Below are 18,766 nucleotides of genomic sequence, written 5' to 3' on the forward strand. Positions count from 1 at the left end.
CATCCGTATGAACATGCGGATATTTTTTGAAATTTTTTAATTCAAAATGTGATGTTTGATTTTTGATTTTTGAAAGCCCCATGGAGCCCTAGCACGAAACCTGATTTCCCCAAGACCGTTCATTCATAGAGAATAAATCTCTAGGAGATGAGAGGTTGTAAAAAAAGCAAAGTTGGAGATTTTATTTTTCCAAACCATGCAGGAGGACTGCATGTATTATATTAAAGATAGGAAAAGAAGTACACCACCAAAAATCCTATCGAAACAGGATTTCGCTCCGTTTTATATAAAACATCCGCAACGTGAACAAAAACACTAGAGAACGGCCCATGCATAATCCAGACTACCTAAACACGACACACCAAACTAATGTAAAATGAAACGACCTAGACTCGCTTCAACCCCGCCTATAGTACGCGTCAGATTTCGGTTGTTCAATGATTCTCGGAAGTGGTGTGTAAGCATTTTCAAAAACTCCTCCACTCTTCTCCCTTCATATGCTCCAGGTAATTAGCGGCACCAAGGTGTTCAAAGAACTCCTAGTACCGTGGACTCTCTACCTACCATCTTGCCACTAGTCCGGGAGTGAAAGACCCGTCTGAGTAATGACCTTTGCTCAATCCAGCCCAATGAAGCACCGAAGCCCAGAGAGTAGAAACGACGCTGCAAGTCATGAAGAAATGATGGGCAGTTTCTTGTGTCTTGTAGTAGTACAGACATGCTGCATTATGTGGTAGACCTCTCTTGACCAGGCGATCCGCCGTCCATACGCGCCCTCCTACGACCAAAATGTCGGAGAAATATTATTCCTCTCCCAATTCCTAACTCCCAAGTATGTTTTCTTTGGTATACTTGTTTTATCTTGAAAAAGACTTTCATCTCGCTTTATATATACTTCCTCCATTCCAAAATAGATGACTCAACTTTGTATTAAAGTTAGTACAAAGTTGAGTCATTTATTTTGGAACGGAGGGAGTATAAAGCAACAAGTAAGCAAAGTACACGGCCATGATGAGGCGGAGAAGTATACTCGTTTCATCGAGAGAAACTGTACCCCGAAGAGCGCCATAACTTCTGCACCGTGAAAAGTCTACCCATACTCATACTCGCACTCGTACACTCGATGGATGGATCGATATGACACGCTGGATGCATGTGCACCAAACGAACGGACGATCAATCGTCAAACGAACGCAAGCTGAGCAGTAAATGATCGCGTGGCCCGGTCAGCATGCAGCCGACGCGTACCCAGCCGCTGCTGTTGATGCGCATGCAGAGGAGATGAGGTCGACCGGAAGGAGCCGTGGTGGAGATCGATGGAGCCGGCCGGCCCATGCACGCACCAGCAAATCTGCGGCAACCTTGCTGTTTCCAGGCTTGCCAACGCCAGTGAGACGATCAGTACCACCATGATGCATCTATGCAACCAGTGTACATATTTACCATCTTCCCTCCAGCAGAACGCATCAATGGCGATGCCAAGGACGACAACTGCATGTTACCACCACCACGCTACGGCCCGGGGACAGCTCGCAGCAGCACCACTGCACTATGCCATACCAGTATAGGTATTGATCGATCAATCGTATTCATGATTTCATGTCCACTAGCTGGTAGAGTCACCCCGTTTCCTTCGGGGACTGATGGCTTTTCTTTCTTTCTTTCTGTGGATGGGATGGGAGAAAAGATCTGACGAAACAAATGTGTTTTGGGTAAATTTCTCGGCGTTGCTCCTCTATCAACAACGCGTCGCCAGCTGCTCTCGTGGTGTAACTGGTGTTACTGCCATGGGACATAAGTGCGGTACTGGTGGATCCACGGGTGTTGAATGCGCATTTAGTTCGCTCCTGAGCGCCCAACAGTTAAAGTTGTCATGGGGATGGACGGTCCGGCAGAGCGATCGACGGAGGAACAGTGTAAATGCTGTTGCATCTTCACTCCTCAGCAACAGCTGGGCAGCTGGCAGGGAATTTGTGTGTGCCACTACTGTTTTGTTTTCTACTCCCTCCATCCCGAAAAACATGTCGCGGGGTACTCCCTCCGTCCGGGTATATCAGGCCTCTCAGCATCACAAGCATGTCCCCTTTTATAAGGCCCCGTATTGGAAAGGTGCATGCATGCAACCATTTCATTGGTTGTATTGAAAGCTATTATTGTTGGTGCCATGGCTGAAAAGTTAATACACTTCATGTGTGCTTTTTCATTGGCTGCATGCATGTGAGAGAGTGCATTCGGAGTGGAATGGAATAATTAAGGTGAGCAAATTACTATGTGTCTTGGTCTAAGAGAAGTTGTCTTTAGGCCTAATAAACCCGGACGGAGGGAGTAGTACATTTGATTTTTTGCATTTTAGTCCTTTCACTTTCAAAACTCTAGAAATTAAGCCCCCATCTCCCTCCTCCCGTCGCCCGTGTCGCCACGGCCAGCCGTCTCCAATCGCCACGGCCAGCCACCGCAGTTCCTGAGACACCGACGAGCCCACCCACGAACAAGACCTCCGCTGCCCACGAGGAGGATCTCCGCCGGCCACCGACGAGCGGGTCCTCCGGCACCCACCGACGGGCGGGTCCTCCGGCGCCCACCGACGAGCGGCCTCCACCACCGACCGCCGCCGCGCTGGTCCACTCCGCCCACGACTCCGCCGCTCACTGCCGCCGCGCTGGTCGCCGTGCTGGTCCACTTTGGCTCGCCGGCTGGTTGAGGTGGTGGTGGCGGGTGACGCCTTTGCTGCCAACGCCCTCCGATCCCCGCCCCCGACCCCCGAGGCCTCCGGCTCTACCTCTGCTACTCCGCTCTGATCCTGCAGCTGATACAGAGTGAAATTGATCCGCAGCTCGCTTGTCAGTGCTCCTCTGTTGATACAGAGTGAAATTGATCCGCAGCTCGAAATTCGTGTTAACCAGCAGCAGCAGAGCTCTAGTAGCAGCTGCCCTGTGCTCCTCTGGCCTGCTCCTTGTGTTGCCGCCAGAGCTCGTGTTCCTAAGGAAGGAAGAAGGTAAAATTCAGTTTAAATGTCAGGTTTCAGTAAAATTTACTGTCAATTTTCATGGTGAAACTGGTAGTCATGTGAAATTAAATGTTTGTCTAGATCAATTATTGCTAGCATTGTGGAATTAGAGCAGATAAGCCAATTTTGAACATACGCAATCACTATACTTTGCTAACTGTCAAACTGTTATGTCAATGAGCATATGCAGTCACTAATCATATGCAAATTTGGAGTACTGCTGGAATTACTCTAGTTTGGAGTACTCTAGAAATCAAATTTGGAGTACTGCTGGAACATGTTTGCACTTTTTGTTTAATCTCTCTGCAGGACATGTGTAGGCAAGTGCCCTGTTTTACCCACTGTCAAAAAGTGCCCTATTTTACTCACTGCAAAGCAAGTAATCCTTCTGCCCTGTTTTACTCACTAGAGCAGATCTTCTCAGCTGAGTTCCCAAAGAATACTCAGCATGGATGTTCTGCTGCCATGACCTGTGTTTGCAAATGTTTTAGTAAACATGATACTCCCTAGAATTCAGTTAAACTACTGCACAAAAAATTCAGTTATGAGCCTATCTGTGTAAATACATTCACAGGAATCTAGCTCACCTTGTGGGAAAATCTAGCCAACCTGAGTAAAATCCACACCAAAAGAAGCAAGCAAGCAAGAAAGGATCAAGACATGGTCAAAATTCAGTTAAGATTCAGTTAAGATACATACAGTAAAATCTAAGTTGGATATTGACACAGTACAACTGAGTTGATCCAGACTCAAATCTGGTTTTTAAATGCAAAATATGGATGAACATTGGTGATTACCACTACACTACATCCAATTGTATTGTGTTTAGAGCAAAGTGTTTGGCTACAAAAAATGGCTTATGGTTATGGTTAGAGCAAAGTGTTTGGCTGCCATGGCAGCATTTCTTGTTTGGATACCGTGGCAACCAAACTAGAAATGGTGCCATGGCACCTATTTCTTGTTTGACTTGCATACTCATTTTGTGTGTGTATATTCTTGTTATGGTACCATGGTGTACTCATCTTTTGTCATTGATGGCAGGAAACATAACTATGGGTTTGAACTTGATGCCTCAAAAGGAAGAACATGAAACTATGGATTTGAACTTGATGCCTCAAGAGGAAGACGATGAAGCTATGAATTTGAATTGGATCCCTGAACAGGAGGAACCTCAAGTGGCAGAGAATGGAACTATGGATTTGAACTTGATGCCTCAAGAGGAAGACGATGAAGCTATGAATTGGATGCCTCCAGAAGATAAAGGGAAAGAGGACGAAGCTCAAGAGGAAGAGGATGAAGTTATGAATTGGATACTTCAAGAGAAGAGAAGAGAATTGTCAGATAAGGAGAGGCATGGTGTTTACTTCGCTTTGCTGGTAATCGAGCTCAGAGATGGGTCTGTTCAACTAGACGACAAGCTGCTAGTCTCAAACCTGTTGGACATAAGTGTATGATCTGTTGAAAGAATCTGGGAAGAAGCCAAAAAGCAAATTGCCGATGGCAAAGAAGTAGATGTCTCAAGCAAGAAGCCAGGAAGATCTGGCCGAAAGAGAAAGGAGCTGGATCTAGAGAGGACCTCAACAATCCCACTAAATAAAAGAAGGACAATTCGATCTTTGGCACGGTCTCTAGGTGTGGCCCGATCGACCCTACATAAGAGGTTCCAGTTGAATGAGCTCAACCGCATCACAAGCACCGTGAAGCCTCACCCCAAGCTAGAGAACAAGCTTGCGAGATTGAAATTTTGTATGCCCATGGTCGATGACAATTCAATCTCAACTTCTCGGGCTATGTTTAAACCAATGACGAATATGGTTCACATCGATGAGAAGTGGTTTGACATGACAAGAATGAAGAATAGTTACTACGTACTTCCAGGAGAACCTGAGCCAAAGCGCACCGTGTCAAACACTCACAGCATTGGGAAGGTGATGTTCCTAACAGCTGTTGCCAGGCCTCGATATAACAATGAGGGGGAGCTAACATTCGACGGGAAGATTGGCATTTGGGCATTCGTTGAAGAGACTGAGGCGAAGCGAACAAGTCATAATAGAACAAAGGGAACAAAAGTGTTGACATCAGGGAAAGTAACAAGGCCTGTGTGCAGAGATTATCTAATCAATAAGGTTATCCCGGCAATTCAGGATAAGTGGCCTGACGATGACGAGGGAGAAACAATATTCATCCAACAGGATAATGCAAAGCCCCATGTCCTTCCCAATGATGTAGCTTTTCGAGAAGCTGTGGAACAAACTGATCTTGACATCCGATTGCTACAACAGCCCCCAAATAGCCCTGAGTTAAATTGTTTGGACCTCTGCTTCCATACCTCTCTCTAGTCTCTAACCGACTGCAGGTCACCTACAAACATCCAGGAACTGGTACAGGGTGTGGAAGAGGAATTCGAGAACTACGATCCCGACAAGTTGCACAGAAGCTTTATCACATTGGAAGCAGTTATGTTTGAAGTTATGAAAGACAAAGGAGGAAATCAATATAAGTTGCCCCACTTGCACAAGGATCGCATTCAGAATGCTGGCAGGGAAATCATCAGTGTATATTGCGACAGTCGGGTAGTTGTTGATACTAGGGCCATTATAGAAGAAATGGAAATTGCAATAGGAAAAGAAAATGAAAGGAAAGAATTGGCTAAAGAAGGGAGAAGAAAGAAAAGTAAAGGGAAGGGAAGGGAAGAAGTGGCCAGAGAAAGGAAAAGAATGTAGTCAAGAGGGGGCAAAGAGGCCCTTATGTCATGTAGTCAGGTACTCCTTGTGTATGTCTTGCGTAATCTTGTGTCAAGAGGGGACAAAGATACCCTTATGTCATGTGTAATCTTGTGTCAAGAGGGGACAAAGAGGACCTTATGTCATGCCCTTGTGTATGCCTTGTCTAATCCTTGTATATAAACTCCTTGTTGGAATTTATTGGAATTTGGGTTATTTGGAATTTGAATTGATTTGGATTAATTTTAGTTATTTGAATTAATTTAAAATATTTGGATTAATTTGAATAATTTGGATTAAAACTGAATATTTGTGCTAACTTACTTTGCAATTTGTGCTAACTTACTTAATTATTTGTGCCATAATGTTGGCCATTTTAGAAATGCACTAATTAAATTTCTAAAATGAAGCTATAGATATACAGTGTTATGTTCTGACAATAGCTAGGTACTGTAGATAGGATAGCAAATTTGTAGAACCAGTTGAGTTAATTTGAGCAAGTCTTGAGATGATGAACTTGCTGTCAGTTGACATGATGAACTTACTGTTAATAAAAAGCACTGTTGTTATGTTATAAAAACTGTAGTATGAAAAGCAACCGAGAACAAATTAGTCCAATAGCAGTCCTTTTTTGTTTTGGATTAATTTTAGTTATTTGAGTAAATTTTGAGTAAAATGACAGTACTTCGGAAAATATGGAGTAATCCATAAATTTCTACTCTAGCAAGTTTATTGCATACTCTGACTGAACTTTAGTTTATTGTTAAATGGCACTTGGGGTTATCTAGTTGATCAGCCTCATGTTTCACTTTATTCCTCCTTTGCTGTGGACTGGGGGTTATCTAGCAGATTTCCATGCATGGTTGATTGGTCAGAAAAATAACTAACCCAGTCAGCTCTCATGTGGCTCTAGATTAGACCCCAATTGTTGAATTGCTCATAATACTCCAAAAATGATGGAGTACTACTGTTCATATGCATGCAAGATTGTAACTGTGCAAAATACCCCAAACTCTAAACTAACAGAACTAGTGCAAAAGTGTTGATAATCTAGAGGCTCTTTACAACTAGAAGAACTGTGTACTCCTACTAATAGTAGGACTACTACTAGTAATCTAGAGGCTCTTGTAAGCTAATGTTTACAACCAGAAAATGGACAGATTTAAAAATATCGCACATGTTTTATTTGCAACACAAATAGAAGGGGGGTCTTATTTTACTGGTGGATCTTGATCAATGGCTATGTAAAGAATTTGAATCAATTTCTACACAACAATACTGAATTGGGGGAAAGAATGAGAGGAGCCCAACATGAGAAGTGATGGACTATGGATACCGTTGCAATCAAAACCTTTTCTCAGTTAATTGGCAAAAAATAAATGCCGTAAGAAGAAGCGAGGCCACCAACACCCAGAACATGGTAAACAACGATGGCTTCCACTTCAAAAAGAGGATCATTGTTTCTGAAGCAAGTAACTTGCTCAGCATGTTTCTAAAGCCAGTAACTTGCTCGGCATGTTTCTGAAGCCAGTAAACAATGATGGCCTCCACCGTGTTTCTCAAGCCAGTAACTTGCTCAACATGCAAGGAGGATCATCGTGGAGTAACTTTTAATCACATCCACTAAAATTCACAAGTTGACAGCACACTTTACAAGAGTACATTCAGTTTACAGGAGTACATTCACTAAAATTCAGTAGACAGAGAATACACACATTCAGTAAAATTCAGTTCAGATACTACGCACGTTCAGTACATTCAGTAGATGAGTAGAGAAGAGAGGTTCATACCCAGGCTGTAGGCGTTGATGACGGAGATGACCCAGGCTGGAGAAGATTTGTAGCCGCCGCCGCTGCTGCCAAGTGAGCAGGGACGACCCACTGGACAGCCGCCGCTGCTGCCGCGGTGTCGCAGGCGCGGGTCTTCCACCAGAGAAACAACGAAGAAGAAGCCGCCGCGGTCGTATTCCTAGTGGAGTTGTCGTCGCCGTCTTCAACACTCGCAAATCCACAAGCTTTAGGTTGCTGTTGTCGTTAGGCTCATCGGCGTTTACCTTGTTGCATCTCCTGTCGCCATGGGGCTCGTCGGCCTCATCGACCTTTAGATTGTTGGTGATGGTCAGGATCCAGCGCCTCCGGGCTCACTAACGCCGGTTCCTACGCAGCCGGAGCAGAGCGCGGCGGTAGCCGGGGAAATCGAAGATTTTTATGAGGAAGGGGGAGCTTGGGGAGGCAGGCGAGGGGCAGGTGCGGCGGCGGAGCAGGAGGCAGCTGCGGCGACGGAGCGGGGGAGCAGGGAGCTGCGTTCGCGGGGAGCAGGGCAGCTGCAGCGGCCGGGAGCAGCGCAGCTGCGGCGGCGGGGAGCAGCGCAGATGCGGCTTCTGTCGGAGGAGGACGACGAGGGAGCGCGGGTTTGGTCGGGAGAAATTAGAGGTTTTTTTTGCAAAATCGCCCTCGCGACATGTTTTTGGGGACGGAGGGAGTATTTTTCATTTTTTCTGAGACGATGCTGGTGAGAACTATGAAAAAGCAATACTGTATATACTTTGATATATATTATACTAGCATGTATGCCCGTGCGTTACAACGGGAGAAATGTACTAAATTTTTTAATTTGATGAGAATAATATGTGCAAGCATAACACTGTGTTTAGCTAAAAAAAAAGGTAGCCAAAACGCCCACCAGTGCTGCATAGTAACATCCAGACCCTACGGCGTTATGATCTATTCAAAAGTAAGGGTCATTCTTGAAGAAAAAACTATTCTCGCATAGAAAGCATCTCTTCTACCTCTACCTAATATTAATATATACTTGCCCTCAAAAAATATTAATATATACTTCATACAATAGTTAAAAGGAGTAAGTTTTCTTCCTTTGTTTTTCATAGCACACACCGATTTATTTAACTTGTTTACTGCAAATATAAGCACGAACAATGGGCTGCGAACATTATAAATTACTAACTTCGTTACATAATTTCTCTCCATAGCCAAGGCAAGCAAGTGCAACAGCACCATGCTTGGTCACCCATTTGTTTGCTAAATCCGATTGTACCAGCTGCATTTTTTGTTGAAACATCAAAACAAAGTCTATCCCTCAAAAGAAAGAACAACTTTAATCCGGTGGTTCCAGTAGACACATAAAAGATGATCATAATATAGCATAATGTCTGTGCTTCCCTACAGAGCATTAAACTATAAATTTGAACTGAAATTTAAACGGAGTATAGAATGAAAAAAAATAGCATCATTAATAAACCTGGAGATGCAACAGCTACAAGCAGACCAACCTGGTGCAAGCGCCGTTCGTGTCCAGCGAGAGCCATGACAGCCGCTCGCGTTTCTCTTCCTTGGCCATGCCGCGCACGTTATTCTCTCCGTAGGCTATACGCGCGTTCTGTGGCTAAATTCTGCAGCTAATAGTTTTCCAATAAGATGACACATTGAAATGGCCAACAAACAGGTTGAGATGTTTTCAGGTTTCAGCTCAGGTGTCAACCACTATACTGAATCAACAAAAATAAGAAGATAATTTCCCTTGCCATGAACACAAGAATAGAGTATAAGAAGCTAATCATCAGGAGTTTGATCCAATCATCGGCCCCCGCGCGCATATGCATGTATGTATGCCCATCTCTACAATTAAATTGAATTTTGCTTTTGTTTGGTTTATAGCAGCAGTCACCTCCTCATCATCTCATTGGGATGCCAGATGGCGAATGCCAATGCCGGCCTACCTATATGTACACCAGAATGGAAAGGCACCTGAAACATTTTGTTCAGTCGCTCATCTCAAATGTTCCCAAGGCCATATAGTGCAACTGTAGTTGTACCCTGAAATCATATGAAATTACAGAATTGGCATCTGACAGCTCATGATATTGCCTGGTTCAGAAGTAGTTCACCTTTTTAACAAGTACTGGATGGACAACTATTTGACGAACAACGGAGCCGCCAAGGTCTATCTTCCCAAAATAGTTTACAAGATTGCAAGCCGAAAGGATATGGATAGCAGAGAGGTTATCCTACAATGAGGCAAAATGAACGAATGCATAAAAGAAAGTCGAGAGACATAATACAGACAATTTCAGTAGAAACCCATACGATTCAAAAGATCATAAAAAGAAGCTCATACTACACCAGCAGGATCATCATGATTTCCATGGATAGTGAACACATGCAAGCCAACATTGAAATGTGGGTCTTCATAGTTTACATGGCCAAAACTGGTAATGCAAGAGGAAAATTCATCTGCGAACATGAAGTACAAGAATATGATTGCGCACATCTTTCCTGCGGTTTTCATGCATGCTAAAGAGATTAATAAGATCAAAATACGTTAAAAGTAACAGGCTTGCTCATGGAAACTCATGTGGACGGTGAATATTAAGGAAAGGAGAGCGAGGGGAAGAGGGGGCAGCCCTTGGCCCGATCATCCAATTCGCTCCGACGATCCATGCATGGTTCGTCCTTCTTGAATTTAAATCGAGTGATTCCAAAATTCGAAGGAACATTATGAAATGGAACGTTGAGCTTTGAGATTCATTGCTCAACCTGTTTGGGAAGTTGACTGTCTGATCATTGACAACCTGAAACTTGACTGGTATATCATTTACTCCCTTCGTCCCATAATGTAAGGCTTTTTGACACTACTGTAGTGTCAAAAAATGTCTTACATTATGGGACAGAGGGGTAGGAAGTAGTGGCGTAGAATCACAATGGTCTTCACCAAGGTCGAACGCGAAGGCTTGTCCTCATGGATCAGGTCACCACCGAGAAGCACAAAGTCTACCTGCGAATCAGTCTCATCCCAGTTATTACACACCAACAATGGGCGGTCCACGAAAGGATGAACAGGCGGATCAAAATAACCACACACAAAACATTGCTCGTACAAACCTCCTTCTGCTTTGCTAACGAGCATATCTCCTCAAAAGCCTCAAATGAATCAAACCTCCATATCTCATCCTTCTCCATGTAGCCCAGATGGCAATTGGTGCCCGCAAGTATCCGGAGCATGTCTCTGTTGTCTTCCCCGCAGTGCATTCAACAGCGACCAGGTCAGGAGGACAGCACAACACCTTGTGGCTGTCAGCTTAGGTAACATATGGCAGCCAATGGAATGCTCCAATGCACAAAGATATTTCTCTCTATGCAACGAGCGGTAACTTGCAAACAATACAGATTGATTAGCTATGTATATTTATCCAGTTTATCATTCCGGCCACTAATGCATTATTTTCTTGATCAGGACTCACATCATGAAAAAGGACTCGCATTGCCAGGTACCAACTTGAGCCAAAGCACTTGTTTCCTGTCAACAGATCACTGCAACGACAACAAACACGCAAGCAAGGTTAGCTGACAAGCGAATATACCAAAGACGAGAGTGGCGGGAGCATGATTGAAGCTTGGAGGCGTTCCGTCGAACAGGTGCTGGGCGCCACAACAGCTGCTCCCACACACCCAAACCAGAGCCAACATCGTACGCAGCAAGCCGCCACGAAACAAGAATGGCAAACAGAAAACGCGGACGTGCCGGATTCTACGGTGAGAGAAGCCTAACAATCACCTTCGCTTGGCCGCCTCCACTGCCGTCAATTGAAGAAGCCAACCGCGGCGACTGACCTGGCGCGAAGCCGCAGCCGATAGGCGCTAGTCCCGCCGGCAAGGACGCCGCCCCTGACCCGAGCACACGCCCCGGTGAGGCATCCTCCATCCTCCCACGCGAGGCACGGCGGCCGCCTTCTCATCCTCCATGGCGACCGTAGCCGTCTCCGGCCTTGCCGGTAGTACGGCGGTAGTACGGCAGTAGGAACGGCGGAGGCTGGAGAGAGTTTTTTTTTTTTTTTTTGAAAGGAGGCTGGAGAGAGTTGAGCTGCCGGCGGCAGACGCATCTGGGTCTCTGGATAAGAAGGCGCTGACCGCGGGTAGGGGTGCTTTTGTAAAAGCGAAACGTTTTTTTAACTAAAACATGGACTGCGGGTTTAATTATCAGAAAGTAGAGGGGCTTTTTTGTAAAACTGTCGCGACGGTGAGCAGAAGCAATAGCCGCTTTATTATTATTATTATTAGGGAAAGATATACTGCATGCATACGTTAGTGTTGACTGCTTTACTGGAAAGTGTCACGTGATTGGAGGCAAAGGATTTTCATTGGTATCGTGCTCCTACCGTTGCATGGCAGGGGAAGTGGCGATGCGTTCCTCAAGTGCCTGGGATAATCTTATAGCTAAACATAGTATACGCATATCGAATAAACTGAAACAAAGTCATAGTGTCAAATATCCACACCAAAGCCGAAAGTTACATCAAGATTCTTCAAAGTCATCACCTCAAGATTCCCCTCATTTGCATCTCGAAGTTTCACCATGATTCAGATGAAATAACTGCAAAAGATGATGCACAAAGTGAACGAAAACTCAAAGGTTTTCAAAAGTTTGATGAGCCGCTCATCTCAACCGGCGCTAATCTAAGATCCCTAGACGTACAGTGTGGCTAGACAAACGTTGAACCGCTAATTCGCCACTATATTAAAGAAGAAGATTGGTAGCCGAAAATATTAAAAAGGAGACAATATCTAACTAAAATATACTAGATGCTATCACCGTACCATCACTGCCAAGACATGTCGAAGCCCCGGACGATAATCCAGGGGATCAGTGCCATCGATGACTAACAGCATCTACAGCCGGATACACTCAATCCGAGCGCGTCTGCGGGCAGTGACCTGGTAGCCCTCAAATTTCTGCGACCGGGCAGCCCTTAAATTTCCACCTCTGCATCTGGATAGTTCATATTTCATCTCTTACAAACATACGAATCATGCAAAGTAAACATTTATGTAGTACGTATATCAACTAAACCTACACTACACTACTTGTTGTCATTGGAAATGTCCACTATGTTCGTTCCGGGCTCTGAGTACAGTGGCGACGAACTACGGCTCCGCGGCGGCCTCCGCCTCCATCTCCGCTTTCACCTTGTTGAAAAGCGTGCGGGTCTCTGCCTGTTGTTGCCGAATGAAGCGTCGGTTGGACTCCAGTATGCCCCATCTTGGATAGGCTGGAGGATGGCGGTCTGCTCTGCCATCTCCACTGATTGGGCGACCTCGAACTTCGTCATGGCATCCTCCATGATGAAGCCCGCAACCGGCGTCAGATCCTCCACCTGATCCACCCCGTCTATGGGCTCCAGCTGCTGCTCCCCCTCTCTTCCTCCTCCACCTCCAGCTCCGGCGAGTCCGAGGGCAGGCCTACTGTGATTCGAACGACGCGCCTCATCCAGATCTCCTCCTGAATCAGGAACCGGAGCTCTGGCGTTAGCATAGCGTACGCTTTTTCTGTCGGGCCATGACGGAGGCGGATGATAAGGGAAGAGGGAGACAAAGACGGAGAGATATGGATGAGCTCGGGCAGGTGGCACAGAGAGGGAGGAAGAGGATGTGGCTAGGGTTGGGGGACGCCGTTCAGCTTAAATAGCTGGACTTTGGCCTCGGGCGGTGAGCCGAAGCGGCGCCACACAGCATTCACACCCCCATCGGAGGAGACGCCTCTCGGACCGTTGGGTTTCCAGGAAATTTCATGTGCGACCTAGAAAAAAGAAGGTGAGGACTTTCGGGATGAAGTGCCGCCGTCTCGAGGTGGAACCTGGGCATGAGCACTTTTTCCCTCTGGTGGAGCAATTCCGCCGGGGGAACTTCCCTCTCGGAGAGGGAAATCATCGCCATCATTATCACCAACAACTCTCCCATCTTAGGGAGGGCTATCTTCATCAACATCTTCATCAACACCATCTCATCTCAAACCCTAGTTCATCTCTTGTGTTCAATCTTTGTACCAGAACTATAGATTGGTGCTTGTGGGTGACTAGTAGTGTTGATTACATCTTGTAGTTGATTACTATATGATTTATTTGGTGGAAAATTATATGTTCAGATCCATTATGCTATTTAATACCCCACTGATCTTGAGCAAGATTATCATTTGTGAGTAGTTACTTTTGTTCTTGAGGTCACGGGAGGAATCATGTTGCAAGTAATCATGTGAACTTGACATGTGTTTGATATTTTGTTGATATGTATGTTGTGAGTCCCTTAGTGGTGTCATGTGAATGTCGACTACATGACACTTCACCATATTTGGGCCTAAGGGAATGCATTGTGGAGTAGTTATTAGATGATGGGTTGCAAGAGTGACAGAAGCTTAAACCCTAGTTTATGTGCTATTCCGTAAGGGACCGATTGTATCCAAAAGTTTAATGCTATGGTTAAAATTTATTCTTAATAATTTTCTCGTAGTTGTGGATGCTTGCGAGGGGGTTAATCATAAGTAGGTGGTTTATTCAAGTAAGAACAACACCTAAGCACCGGTCCGTCCACATACCAAATTATCAAAGTAGCGAAGACGAATCAGACCAACATGGTGAAAGTGACTAGATGAAATACCCGTGTACCCTCAAGAACACTTTGCTTATCATAAGGGACCGTTCTGGCCTATCCTTTGCCTCAAAAGGATTGGGCTACCTTGCTGAAATTTTGTTACTACTATCGTTACTTGCTCATTACAAATTATCTTTCTATCAAACTACTCTACTACTTACAATTTTAGCACTTGCAGACATTACCTTGCTGAAAACCAGTTGTCATTTCCTTCTGCTCCTCATTGGGTTTGACACTCTTACTTATCGAAAAGGCTACAATTGACCCCATATACTTGTGGGTCATCAAGGCTATTTTCTGGTGCCGTTGCCGGGGAGTGAAGCAGTTTTGGTAAGTAGAAATTGGTAAGGAAATATTATTACTACGTGCTGAAATTTATTGTCACTTGCTACTATAAAAAACAATCCTTTGAGGGGTTTATTAGGGGTATCTTCACCTCGACCGGAACCACAATTAGTTGCCCCTCAACCTAATGCCCCAATCATGAGCTCTCAAGAGAAATTATTATCCAGAATTTTTCTGCTCGGCTTTCTCGTAATGATCAATCCATGCTCGATGCTTCTTGTACCGGTTCTTTTATGAAGAAGACTATTTAATTCTAGTGGGATCTTTTAGAAAGAATTAAACGCAACTCTGAAGATTAGGAACTCGGCGAAGGTAAAGAGTTAGGTATTGAACCTAAGTTTGATTGTCTTAAGTCTTTTATGAATACCGACGCTTTTCAAAAGTTTAGCACTAAATATGGACTTGACTCTGAGATAGTAGCTTCCTTTTGTGAATCTTTTGCTACTTATGTTGACCTCCCTAAGGAGAAGTGGTTTAAATATCACCCACCTATTAAAGAAGAAATTAAAGAACTGGTAAAAGCTAAAGAAGAAACTATCATTTTACAATGTTGATCAAGTTGTTCCCACTGCTTATATTGAAAACCCACCTTTCCTTGTTAGGATGAAGGAACATGCTAAAGTTTCAACTGTGGTTAACAAAAGTTATAGTAGAACACCCAAACCAACTGAACAAATCAGAGTTGAACCTAGTATTGCTATAATTAAAGATCTCTTTGTCGATAATATTGATGGGCATGTTATTTACTTCTGTGATGAAGCTGCTAGAATTGCCAAACCCGATGAAAAAGATAAACATAGACCAGTTGTTGGCATGCCTGTTGTCTCAGTCAAGATAGGAGATCACTGTTATCATGGTTTATGTGATATAGGTGCTAGCGTGAGTGCTATTCCTTTTCCCTTATATTAAGAAATTAAGAATGAAATAGCACCCGCTGAAATAGAAGACATAGATGTTACTATTAAACTTGCCAATAGAGATACTATATCACCAATTTGGATCCTTAGAGATGTTGAAGTCTTGTGTTGGAAAATAAAATACCCTACTGATTTTGTTGTTCTTGGTTCCCCACAAGATGACTTTTGTCCCATTATCTTTGGTAGACCTTTCTTGAACATCGTTAATGCTAGAATAGATTGTGAGAAACAAACTGTTGGTGTTAGTTCTGGGAATGAATCTCATGAATTTATTTTTTCCAAGTTTAGCAGGAAACCTCATAAGAAAGATTTGCCTAGTAAGGATGAAATAATTGGTCTTGCTTCTATTTCTGTATCTCCTACTGATCCTTTAGAATAATATTTTCTAGACCATGAAAATGATTTGCATATGCGTGAAAGAAATGAAATAGATAGAATCATGTTCGAACAACAACCTCTGCTAAAACACAATCTGCCTATTGAAACTCTAGGAGGTCCTCCTCCACCTAAAGGTGGTCATGTGTTTGAATTAAAACAATTGCCAGACACTTTGAAATATGCTTGTCTTGATGAAAAGAAGATATATCCTGTTATTATTAGTGCTAACCTTTCAGAACATGAAGAAGAAAGATTATTGAAAGTTCTAAGGAAGCACCGAGCTGCTATTGGATATACTCTTGATGATCTTAAGGGCATTAGTCCCACTATATGTCAGCACAATATTAATATGGAGCCTGGTGCTAAACCCGATGTTGATCTCCAATGTCGGTTAAATCCGAAAATGAAAGAAGTGGTAAGAACAGAAATATTGAAACTTCTGGAAGAAGGTATAATCTATCCTATAGCTGATAGAGATGGGTAAGTCCTATTCATTGTGTCCCAAAGGGAGGTATAACTATTGTTCCTAATGATAAGAATGAACTTATTCCACAAAGAATTTTCACAGGCTACAGAATTGTAATTGATTATAGAAAATTAAACAAAGCAACTAGAAAATATCATTACCCTCTGCCTTTTATTGATCAAATGCTAGAAAGATTATCTAACCACACACATTTTTGCTTCCTTGGTGGATATTCTGGTTTTTCACAAATACCTGTTTCACAACCTGATCAAGAAAAGACCACTTTTACTTGTCCTTTTGGAACTTATGCTTATAAACGTATGCCTTTTGATTTATGTAATGCACCTGCTCCCTTTCAAAGATATATGACTGCTATATTCTCTGATTCTTGTGAAAAGATTGTTGAGATTTTCATGGATGACTTCTCTATTTATGGGAAGTCCTTTGATGATTGTTTAAGCAATCTCGATCGAGTTTTGTAGAGATGTGAACAAAAAATCTTGTCTTGAATTGGGAGAAGTATCACTTTATGGTTAACGAAGGTTTTGTTTTGGGCCATAAAATTTCTGAAAAAGGCATCGAGGTGGACAAAGCTAAGGTCGATGCGGTTGAGAAAATGCAATGTCCTAAAGATATCAAAGGTATTCGTAGTTTCCTTGGTCATGTCAGTTTCTATAGGAGGTTTATCAAAGGCTTTTCTAAAATTTCTAAGCCTCTTACAAATCTTCTGCAAAAGGATATTCTTTTTTTATGATGATTGTGTGGAAGCCTTCGAAACACTCAAGAAAGCCTTAATTACTGCACCTATTGTTCAACCACCTGATTGGAACTTGCCTTTTGAGATGATGTGTGATGCTAGTGATTATGTTGTTGGTGCTGTTCTAGGACAAAGAGTAGATAAGAAATTAAATGTTATCCATTATGCTAATAAAACTCTAGACAATGCTGAACGAAATTATGCTACTGCTGAAAAAGAATTCTTAGCAGTGGTGTTTGCTTGATAAATTTAGATCGTACATTGTTGATTCTAAATTGACCGTTCACACCGATCATGCTGCTATAAAATATTTTATGGAAAAGAAAGATGCTAAACCTAAATTCGTTAGGTGGGTTCTTTTGCTACAAGAATTTGATTTGCATATCACTGATAGGAAAGGAGCAGAGAACCCCGTAGCTGATAACTTGTCTAGGCTTGAAAATATTCTTGATGACCCACAACCTATTAATGATAGCTTTCCTGATGAATAGTTAGCTACAATAAATGTTTCTAATAGTACACCTTGGTATTGTGACTATGCTAATTATATTGTTGCTAAATACATACCACCTAGCTTCACATACCAACAAAAGAAAAATTCTTCTATGATTTAAGACATTACTTTTGGGATGATCCACATCTTTATAAAGAATTAGTAGATGACATTATTAGACGTTGTGTACCTGAGCATGAACATGAACAAATCCTACGGAAATGTCACTCCGAAGCTTATGGTGGACATCACGCGGGAGACAGGACCGCTCATAAGGTGTTGCAATCTGGTTTTTATTGGCTTGCTCTCTTCAGGGATGCCCGTAAGTTCGTCTTATCTTGTGATGAATGTCAAAGAATAGGTAGTATTGGTAAGCATCAAGAAATGCCTATGAATTATTCACTTGTTGTTGAACCATTTGATGTTTGGGGTTTTGATTTCATGGGACCTTTTCCTTCCTCTAATGGGTATACTCATATTTTGGTTGTTGTTGATTATGTTACTAAGTGGGTAGAAGCTATTCCAACCAGTAGTGCTGATCACAACACCTCTATTAAAATGCTTAAGGAAGTTATTTTCCCAAGGTTTGGAGTCCCTCGATATTTAATGACTGATGGTGGTTCACACTTTATTCATGGTGCTTTCCGTAAAATGCTTCCTAAGTATGACGTTAACCATAGAATTGCATCACATTATCATCCTTAGTCTAGTGGTCAAGTTGAACTTAGCAATAGAGAAATAAGACTAATTTTACAAAAGACTGTCAATAGGTCCCGGAAGAATTGGTCTAAGAAACTAGATGATGCACTTTGGGCTTATAGAACAGCATATAAAAACCCTATGGGTATGTCTCCTTATAAAATAGTTTATGGAAAAGCTTGTCATTTGCCTCTTGAGTTAGAACATAAAGCATATTGGGCAATCAAAGAACTCAACTTTGATTTCAAACTTGCTGGTGAAAAGAGGTTATTTGATATTAGCTCATTAGATGAATGGAGAACCCAAGCTTATGAAAATGCAAAGTTATTCAAAGAAAAGGTTAAAAGATGGCATGGCAAAAGAATCCAAAAGTGTGAGTTCAAAGTTGGAGAATATGTTCTTTTGTACAACTCTCGTTTCAGATTCTTTGCAGGAAAACTCCTCTCCAAATGGGAAGGACCCTATGTTATCGAGGAGGTTCATTGATCTGGAGCTATCAAAATAAATAATGCCAAAGGTTGTTAATGGGCAACGAATAAAACA

At 42.9% G+C, this 18,766-nt stretch overlaps 1 long non-coding RNA gene across 2 annotated transcripts; it reads right to left on the reverse strand.

Annotated features, from left to right (window-relative positions):
- Positions 1-7,366: 7,366 nt before the first annotated feature.
- LOC119275360 lies at positions 7,367-11,599 on the reverse strand. Of its 2 annotated transcripts, none has more exons than XR_005135663.1 (4): positions 11,302-11,599; positions 10,629-11,057; positions 9,635-10,521; positions 7,367-9,563 (listed from the first exon to the last, which is right to left on the reverse strand). It is a non-coding gene; the product is annotated as an uncharacterized LOC119275360 (long non-coding RNA). The 2 variants fall into 2 exon arrangements; XR_005135662.1 differs by lacking the exon at positions 7,367-9,563 and having other exon boundaries at positions 10,271-10,521; positions 10,629-10,897; positions 10,988-11,057.
- Positions 11,600-18,766: the final 7,167 nt, after the last annotated feature.

This window comes from Triticum dicoccoides, chromosome 3B (assembly GCF_002162155.2).
Source record: "Triticum dicoccoides isolate Atlit2015 ecotype Zavitan chromosome 3B, WEW_v2.0, whole genome shotgun sequence".
Lineage (NCBI taxonomy): Eukaryota > Viridiplantae > Streptophyta > Magnoliopsida > Poales > Poaceae > Triticum > Triticum dicoccoides.